General features: G+C 35.8%; 1 non-coding gene across 1 annotated transcript; it reads left to right on the top strand.

The window, feature by feature from the left end:
- Positions 1–392: 392 nt before the first annotated feature.
- LOC112745573 (small nucleolar RNA R71) lies at positions 393–500 on the top strand. Its single transcript, XR_003173493.1, has one exon. It is a non-coding gene; the product is annotated as a small nucleolar RNA R71 (small nucleolar RNA).
- Positions 501–10,063: the final 9,563 nt, after the last annotated feature.

Genomic DNA, 10,063 nt, shown 5'->3' with positions numbered 1-10,063 from the left:
GTGGCCTTGGACAGATCAGAGACTAAGTTTTCCAAATTAGAGGTATTTTGTTTAGAATTCTCTGTCTGTTGCTGAGTGGATGATGGAAAAGGCTTGCTATTGCTAAACCTATTTCTTCCACCATTATTAAAGCCTTGTTGAGGCCTTTGATCCTTCCATGAGAGATTTGGATGATTTCTCCATGATGGATTATAGGTGTTTCCATAAGGTTCACCCATGTAATTTACCTCTGCTATTGCAGGGTTTTCAGGATCATAAGCTTCTTCTTCAGAAGATGCCTCTTGAGTACTGTTGGATGCAGCTTGCATTCCATTCAGACTCTGAGAAATCATATTGACTTGCTGAGTCAATATTTTATTCTGAGCCAATATATCCAGGATGGTCCATTCTGAAAGCATGTCAGAAGGACACTTTTTGGTCAACTATTTGTATCTTTCCCAAGCTTCATAGAGGGATTCACCATCTTTTTGCTTGAAGGTTTGAACATCCACTCTAAGCTTGCTCAGCTTTTGAGGAGGAAAAAACTTGGCTAAGAAAGCCGTGACCAGCTTATCCCAAGAGTTCACGCTGTCTTTAGGTTGAGAGTCCAACCATATTCTAGCTCTGTCTCTTACAGCAAAAGGGAAAAGCATGAGCCTGTAGACTTCAGGATCTACTCCATTAGTCTTAACAGTATCACATATCTGCAAGAATTCAGTTAAGAACTGAAAAGGATCTTCAGTTGGAAGTCCATGAAACTTGCAGTTCTGCTGCATCAGAGAAACTAATTGAGGTTTCAGCTCAAAATTGTTTGCTCCAATGGCAGGAATGGAGATGCTTCTTCCATGTAAATTGGAATTAGGTGCAGTAAAGTCACCAAGCATTCTCCTTGCATTATTGTTGGGTTCGGCTGTCATCTCCTTTACTTGTTCGAAATTTTCAATCAAGTTGTCTCTGGATTGTTGTAATTTAGCTTCTCTTAGTTTCCTCTTCAGAGTCCTTTCAGGTTCTGGATCAGCTTCAACAAGAATGCCTTTTTCCTTGTTCCTGCTCATAAGAAAGAGAAGACAAAAAGAAAAGAAGAGGAATCCTCTGTGTCACAGTAAAGAGGTTCCTTATTGTTAGTAGAAGAAAAGAAGAAGAGAAAAATCTGAACTCAGAAAGAGAGAGAGGGGGTTCGGATTTTTGGTGGGTGAGGGAGAGATGTTAGTAGATGAATAAATAAATAGAATAAGATGAGAGAGGGAAAATTTCGAAAATAATTTTTGAAAAAGAGTTAGTGATTTTTGAAAATAGTTTTTGAAAAAGGTTAGTAATTTTCGAAAATAAAAATCAAAAATTAAAATAATTAGTTAATTAAAAAGAGATTTTGAAAAAGGGGGAGATATTTTCGAAAATTAGAGAGAGAGTGTTAGTTAGGTAGTTTTAAAAAAGATAAGAAACAAACAAAAAGTTAGTTAGTTAGTTGAAACAAATTTGAAAAGATAAGAAGTTAGGAAGTTAGAAAAGATATTTTGAAATCAAATTTTTGAAAAAGGTAAGATAAGAAGATATTTTGAAAAGATATGATTGAAATTAGTTTTTGAAAAAGATTTGATTTTTTAAAATCACAATTAATGACTTGATTCACAAGAAATCACAAGATATGATTCTAGAACTTAAAGTTTGAATCTTTCTTAACAAGCAAGTAACAAACTTGAAATTTTTGAATCAAAACATTAATTGGTGATGTTATTTTAGAAAATTTGATAAAAAGAAGAAAAATATTTTTGAAAAATGTTTTTAGAATTTTCGAAAATAACTAAGAAAATTGAAAAAGATTTGATTTTTGAAAAAGATTTTGAAAAAGATAAGATTTTTAAATTGAAAATTTGATTTGACTCATAAAAACAACTAGATTTTAAAATTTTTAAAAAAGTCAAATCTAATTTTTGAATGTATGAGAGAGAAAAAGGGAAAGATATTTTTTTAATTTTTGAATTTTTATGATGAGAGAGAAAAACAAGAAAAATGATGCAATGCATGAGAATTTTAGATCAAAACATGTGATGCATGCAAGAATGCTATGAATGTCAAGATGAACACCAAGAACACTATGAAGATCATGATGAACACCAAGAACATATTTTTGAAAAAATTTTTATGCAAGGAAAACATGCAAGACACCAAACTTAGAATTCTTTAATGCTTAGACACTAAGAATTCAAGAATGCATATGAAAAACAAGAAAAAAAACAAAACATGCAAATGCAAAGATCAGACAAGAAGACTTACCAAGAACAACTTGAAGATCATGAAGAACACTATGAATGCATGAAAATTTTCGAAAAATGTAAGATGCACATGCAATTGACACCAAACTTATAACATGACTCAAGACTCAAACAAAAGACACAAAATATTTTTGATTTTTATGATTTTCTAAATTTTTTTGGATTTTTCGAAAATTAATTGAAAAAGGAAAATAAGGATTCCAAAATTTTTAATATGAATTCCAGGAATCTTGCATTCTTAGTCTAAAGCTTCAGTCCAGGAATTAGACATGGCTCACTGGCCAGCCAAGCTTTCAATGAAAGCTCCAGTCCAAAACACTAGACATGGCCAATGGCCAGCCAAGCTTCAGCAAACATAGATACCTTTCATGTATACAACAGCTGATATTTCATCCAACTTCATATACTTATAAGTGGAAGCCTCAGTCCAAAAGAATTTTGACATGGCTTTACAGCCAGCCAGGCTTCAACATGCTTCATGAAACACTAGAATTCATTCTTAAAAATTCTGAATAATTTTTCGAAAACAAAAAAAAAATTTTTTTCAAAAACAAAGGAGAAATTTTTGAAAGATTTTTGAAAAAAAATTTTATTTTTTTGATAAAAAAACAAAAAGAAAATTACCTAATCTGAGCAACAAGATGAACCGTCAGTTGTCCAAACTCAAACAATCCCCGGCAATGGCGCCAAAAACTTGGTGCGCAGAAATTGTGATTACACTTTAATTATGTAAAATTCATTGCTCTTTCTTTCCCTGGTAATGGCGCCAAAAACATGATGCCAATACCATGGTTCACAACTTCGCACAACTGACCAGCAAGTGCACTGGGTCGTCCAAGTAATACCTTACGTGAGTAAGGGTCGAATCCCACAGAGATTGTTGGTATGAAGCAAGCTATGGTCACCTTGTAAATCTCAGTCAGGCGGATATAAAATAGTAATGGAGTTTTCAAAATTAATTAATAAAATAGGGATAGAAATACTTATGTAATTTATTGGTGAGAATTTCAGATAAGCGAATAGAGATGCTTTCGTTCCTCTGAACCTCTGCTTTCCTGCTATCTTCATCCAATCAGTCTTACTCCTTTCCATGGCTGGCTTTATGTGATACATCACCATTGTCAATGGCTACTTTCGGTCTTCTCTCAGGAAAATGATCCAAATGCCCTGTCATGGCACGGCTAATCGTCTGGAGGCATCACCCTTGTCAATGATTTCATCTTATCCTTTCAGTGAAAATGGTCAATGCACCCTGTCACGGCACGGCTATTCATCTGTCGGTTCTCGATCCTGCTGGAATAGGATTTACTATCCTTTTGCGTCTGTCACTACGCCCGGCAATCACGAGTTTGAAGCTCGTCACAGTCATTCAATCATTGAATCCTACTCGGAATACCACAGACAAGGTTTAGACCTTCCGGATTCTCTTGAATGCCGCCATCATTCTAGCTTACACCACGAAGATTCTGATTAAGAGATCTAAGAGATACTCATTCAATCTAATGTAGAACGGAAGTGGTTGTCAGGCACGCGTTCATAGGGAATGATGATGATTGTCATGTTCATCATATTCAGGTTGAAGTGCGAATGAATATCTTAGAAGCGAAATAAGATGAACTGAATAGAAAACAGTAGTACTTTGCATTAATCTTTGAGGAACAGCAGAGCTCCACACCTTAATCTATGTTGTGTAGAAACTCTACCGTTGAAAATACATAAGTGAAAGGTCCAGGCATGGCCGAATGGCCAGCCCCTCTGATCTAAGAACCAGGCGTCCAAAGATGTCAAATACAATAGTGAAATGTCCTATTTATAATAAACTAGCTACTAGGGTTTACAGAAGTAAGTAATTGATGCATAAATCCACTTCTGGGGCCCACTTGGTGTGTGCTTGGGCTGAGCTTTGAGTGTTGCACGTGTAGAGGTCCTTCTTGGAGTTGAACGCCAGCTTTTGTGCCAGTTTGGGCATTCAACTCTGGTTTTGGATCCTTTTCTGGCGCTGGACACCAGAATTGGGCAGAGAACTAGCGTTGAACGCCAGTTTGCGTCGTCTAAACTTAGCCAAAATATGGACTATTATATATTTCTGGAAAGCCCTGGATGTCTACTTTCCAACGCAATTGGAAGCGCACCATTTCGAGTTCTGTAGCTCCAGAAAAAGCACTCTGAGTGCAGGAAGGTCATAATCCAACAGCATCAGTAGTCCTTCTTCAACCTCTGAATCTGATTTTTGCTCAAGTCCCTCAATTTCAGCCAGAAAATACCTGAAATCACAGAAAAACACACAAACTCATAGTAAAGTCCAGAAATGTGAATTTAACATAAAAACTAATGAAAACATCCCTAAAAGTAGCTAGATTCTACTAAAAATATACTAAAAACAATGCCAAAAAGCGTATAAATTATCCGCTCATCAGAATCCAAGAGATACTCATTCAATCGAATGTAGAACGGAGGTGGTTGTCAGGCATGCGTTCATAGGTTGAGGATGGTGATGAGTGTCACGGATCATCACATCCATCATATTAAAGTGCGAATGAACATCTTAGATAGAAACAAACGTGTTTGAATAGAAAATAGAAATAGTTGCATTAATTCATCGAGACACAGCAGAGCTCCTCACCCCCAACAATGGAGTTTAGAGACTCATGCCGTCAAAGAGTACAAAGTTCAGATATAAAATTTCATGAGGTACAACATAAATCTCTAAAAGTTGTTTAAATACTAAACTAGTAACATAGGTTTACAGAAAATGAATAAACTAAGATAGTTGGTGCAGAAATCCACTTCTGGGGCCCACTTAGTGTGTGCTGGGGCTGAAACATAAGCTTCTCACATGCCTAGGCTGTTTCTGGAGTTAAACGCCAGGTTGTAACCTATTTCTGGCGTTCAAGTCCAATTTGTAACCTGTTTCTCGCGTTTGACGCCAGAATGCAACATAGAACTGGCATTGAACGCTAGCTTACGTCATCTATCATTGAGCAAAGTATAGACTATTATATATTTTTGGAAAGCCCTGGATGTCTACTTTCCAACGCAATTGAGAGCGTGCCATTTTAACTCTTGTAGCTCCAAAAAATTTATTTTGAGTGCACGGAGGTCAGAATCCAACAGCATCTGTAGTTCTTTTTCAGCCTGAATAAGATTTTTGCTCAGCTCCCTCAATTTCAGCCAGAAAATACCTGAAATCACAGAAAAATACACAAACTCATAGTAAAGTCCAGAAATGTGATTTTTAATTAAAAACTAATAAAAATATAATAAAAATTAACTAAATCATACTAAAAACATGCTAAAAATAATGCCAAAAAGCGTATAAATTATCTCCTCATCACAACACCAAACATAAATTGTTGCTTGTCCCCAAGCAACTGAAAATCAAGTAGGATAAAAAAAGAAGAGAATATACTATAAACTCCAAAATATCAATGATTGGCATCTATAGGAACTCAGAGTTCAGATAGTGTTATTGATTCTCCTAGTTCAGTATGTTGATTCTTGAACACAACTACTTTATGAGTCTTGGCCGTGGCCCTAAGCACTTTGTTTTCCAGTATTACCACCAGATACATAAATGCCACAGACACATAATTGGGTGAACCTTTTCAAATTGTGACTCAGCTTTGCTAAAATCCCCAATTAGAGGTGTCCAGGGTTCTTAAGCAAACTCTATTTTTGCTTTGGACCTTGACTTTAACCGCTCAGTCTCAAGTTTTCACTTGACACCTTCACGCCACAAGCACATGGTTAGGGACAACTTGGTTTAGCCGCTTAGGCTAGGATTTTATTCCTTTAGGCCCTTCTATCCACTGATGCTCAAAGCCTTTACCCTTTCCTTTTGGTTTTAAGGGCTACTGGCTTTTTTCTCTTGCCTTTTGGTTTAAAGAGCTTTTGGCTTTTTCTGCTTGCTCAATTTTATGATTTTTCAGATTATAAAATAACATTTCTCCTGTTCATCATTCTTTCAAGAGCCAACATATTTAACATTCATAAACCACAATATCAAAAGACATATGCACTGTTCAAGCATTCATTCAGAAAACAAAAAGTATTGTCACCACATCAAAATAATTAAACTAAGTTCAAGGATGAATTTGAAACCATGTACTTCTTGTTCTTTTGTAATTAAAACAAATTTTTTATTTAAGAAAGGTGATGGATTCATAGGATATTCATAACTTTAAGACATAAACTCTAATCTTTATTTATTAAAAATAATATAAATTAGGCATAAAAGCAGACACTTAATAATAAAAGACAGGAAATTAAAGACATAAAAATAAATGACTCTAACTCTAATACTCATATACTCTTAAAATGGATAAAAGGTTATCACAGAGTTAGGACTCAACAACCTTTATTTTGGGAGGTAGATGCCTCTTTGGTCTGTGGGGTGCTTGGCCCTTCGAGAGATAGCTTCTGGCGCTTCAGTTCCATTAAGTAACGCCCTTGCTCTTCTTGTTCTTTAAGCAGTTTGCATATCAAAGTATGGACTATTATATATTTCTGTAAAGCCCTGGATGTCTACTTTACAAAACAATTGAGAGCGCGCCATTTGGACTCTTGTAGCTCTAGAAAATCCATTTTGAGTGCAGGGAGGTCAGAATCCAACAGCATCTGCAGTCCTTTTTCAGCCTGAATAAGATTTTTGCTCAGGTCCCTCAATTTCAGCCAGAAAATACCTGAAATCACAGAAAAACACACAAACTCATAGTAAAGTTCAAAAATGTGATTTTTAATTAAAAACTAATAAAAATATAATAAAAATTAACTAAATCATACTGAAAACATGCTAAAAACAATGCCAAAAAGCGTATAAATTATCCGCTCATCAACACCAAACTTATAATGTGACACAAGACTCAAACAAGAAATATAAAATTATTTTTAGTTTTATGATTTTATTAATTTTTTTGTATATTTTTCAAAAATTTAATTGAAAAGGGAAAAATAAGGATTTCAAAATTTTTAATAGGAGTTCCAGGAATCTTGCAATGTTAGTCTAAAGCTCCAGTCCAGGAATTAGACATGGCTTACTAGCCAGCCAAGCTTTCAGTGAAAGCTCCGGTCCAAAACACTAGAGATGGCCAATGGCCAGCCAAGCTTCAGCAGATATTGATACCTCCCATGTTTACAACAACTATGTGTGTAACTGCCAAATGGGTGAAGATCAACAAGCTCTTGTGATGATAAGTTGAAACCCCGGTCCAAAAGATTAGACATGGCTTACAGCCAGCCAGGATTCAACAAATCATCAGGAAACACTAGAATTCATTCTTAAAAATTCTGAAGAAAAATATATTTTTGAAAATATTTATTTTTATTTTTTTTGAAATTAAGAATAATAAAAACACAAAGCTTAAAATTAAAATAAAATTACCTAATCTGAGCAACAAGATGAACTGTCAGTTGTCCAAACTCGAACAATCCCCGACAACGGCGCCAAAAACTTGGTATGCGAAATTGCGATCCTCAACAATGCCGCCAAAGACTTGGTGCTCTCAAACGTGAATCACACTTTGTCACAACTTCGCACAACTAACCAGCAAGTGCACTGGGTCGTCCAAGTAATAAACCTTACGTGAGTAAGGGTCGATCCCACGGAGATTGTCGGCCTGAAGCAAGCTGTGGTCACCTCGTAAATCTTAGTCAGGTGGATTCAAATGGTTATGGTAAATTGATAATTAAAATATAAACTAGGATAGAGATACTTATGTAATTCATTGGTGAGAATTTCAGATAAGCGTATGGAGATGCTTTCGTTCCTCCTGAACCTCTGCTTTCCTGCTGTCTTCATCCAATCATTCCTACTCCCTTCCATGGCAAGCTGTATGTAGGGAATTACCGTTGTCAATGGCTACATCCCATCCTCTCTGTGAAAATGGTCCAATGCGCTATCACTGCATGGCTAATCATCTGTCGGCTCTCGATCATACTGGAATAGGATTTACTATCCTTTTGCGTCTGTCACTACGCCCAGCACTCGCGAGTTTGAAGCTCGTCACAGCCATCCCTTCCCAGATCCTACTCGGAATACCACAGACAAGGTTTAGACTTTTTGGATCTCAAGAATGGCCATCCATGGGTTCTAACTTATACCACGAAGATTCTAATATCTCGGACTCGGTCCCCTGTATTGGATACCTAAGAGATACTCATTCTAGCTTGTTTGCATGTAGAACGGAAGTGGTTGTCAGGCACGCGTTCATAGGTGAGAATGGTGATGAGCATCACATAATCATCACATTCATCATGTTCTTGGGTGCAGATGAATATCTTAGAATAGGAATAAGCTTGAATTGAATAGAAAAACAATAGTACTTTGCATTAATACTCAAGGAACAGCAGAGCTCCACACCTTAATCTATGGTGTGTAGAAACTCTACCATTGAAAATACATAAGTGATAATGGAGTTCATTGGTCTCGGCCCCAGAGGGGAACCGGAGTAACCAAGACTTTGAATAAAATAATAAAAAGTCCTATTTATACTAAACTAGTTACTAGGGTTTACAGAAATGAGTAAATGATGCAGAAATCCACTTCCGGGGCCCACTTGGTGTGTGCTTGGGCTGAGCATTGAGCTTTACACGTGTAGAGGCTTCTCTTGGAGTTGAACGCCAGTTTGTAACCTGTTTCTGGCGTTTAACTCCACTTTGCAACCTGTTTCTGGCGTTTAACTCCAGAATGCAACATGGAGCTGGCGTTGAACGCCAGTTTGCGTCATCTAAACTCAGGCAAAGTATGGACTATTATATATTATTGGAAAGCCCTGGATGTCTACTTTCCAACACAATTGAGAGCGCGCCATTTGGAGTTCTGTAGCTCCAGAAAATCCAGTTTGAGTACAGGGAGGTCAGAATCCAACATCATCTGCAGTCCTTCTTCAACCTCTGAATCTGATTTTTGCTCAAGTCCCTCGATTTCAGTCAGAAAATACCTCTCATCACAGAAAAATACACAAACTCATAGTAAAGTCCAGAAATGTGATTTTTATTTAAAAACTAATAAAAATATACTAAAAACTAACTAAATCATACTAAGAACTATGTAAAAACAATGCCAAAAAGCGTATAAATTATCCGCTCATCATATATGTATCATTTTTTACCACAAGTTTATGCACTAGTCATTCTACAAATATTTTGTGATTAGTAAAAATTTTTAAGAGTAAAATTATAAAAAAATAAATTTATTTAGAATAAAACTGATGTGATTAAGTGTAATTACTTAGATGTGATTAAAAATAATTGAATAACTACGTACCGTAAAAAAAGTGATATTATTGAAGGATAAAATTAAGATTTATTTCTATGTATCATTTTTGTCCCCAGCGTGTTCGACCTATTTAAGTCCCTAACATTTTAAAATCGTGTCAATTTTGTCCCGCCGTCAATTCCGTTAACAGATTTCTAACGGCAGGACAACATTGAGTCAATTTTGAAACGTTAGGGACTTAAATAGGACAATTCAAATGTTAGGGACAACTTTGAGATATACCCCAAATATTGGAGACAAAAACGATACTTTACTCTAACAAATAACTAAACCAAAACTAATATAATTACTAAAATAAAAATAAAATTCAATTAAAACTAACAAGAATAAGTAGAAAAGAAGGTAAAAGTAAGAGAAGAGAGGGATGGAGGGGGTGAAAGTGCGTTAGGGCTTAATTTAAAGTTCAATAAAATTTTTTGCCCAAAACAGCACTTGTGTGTACGCACACAAGAAAGGGGATTAAGAAGTGTGCGCGCGCATAGTGGGGTGCACACGCGCAGGACCTTTTTTTTTCAAACTAAAATATATACACAAA

This window comes from Arachis hypogaea, chromosome 14 (assembly GCF_003086295.3).
Source record: "Arachis hypogaea cultivar Tifrunner chromosome 14, arahy.Tifrunner.gnm2.J5K5, whole genome shotgun sequence".
NCBI classification, from domain to species: domain Eukaryota; kingdom Viridiplantae; phylum Streptophyta; class Magnoliopsida; order Fabales; family Fabaceae; genus Arachis; species Arachis hypogaea.
Note: the sequence above shows the minus strand (reverse complement) of the source record. Positions and strands in the feature narration are given on the sequence as shown.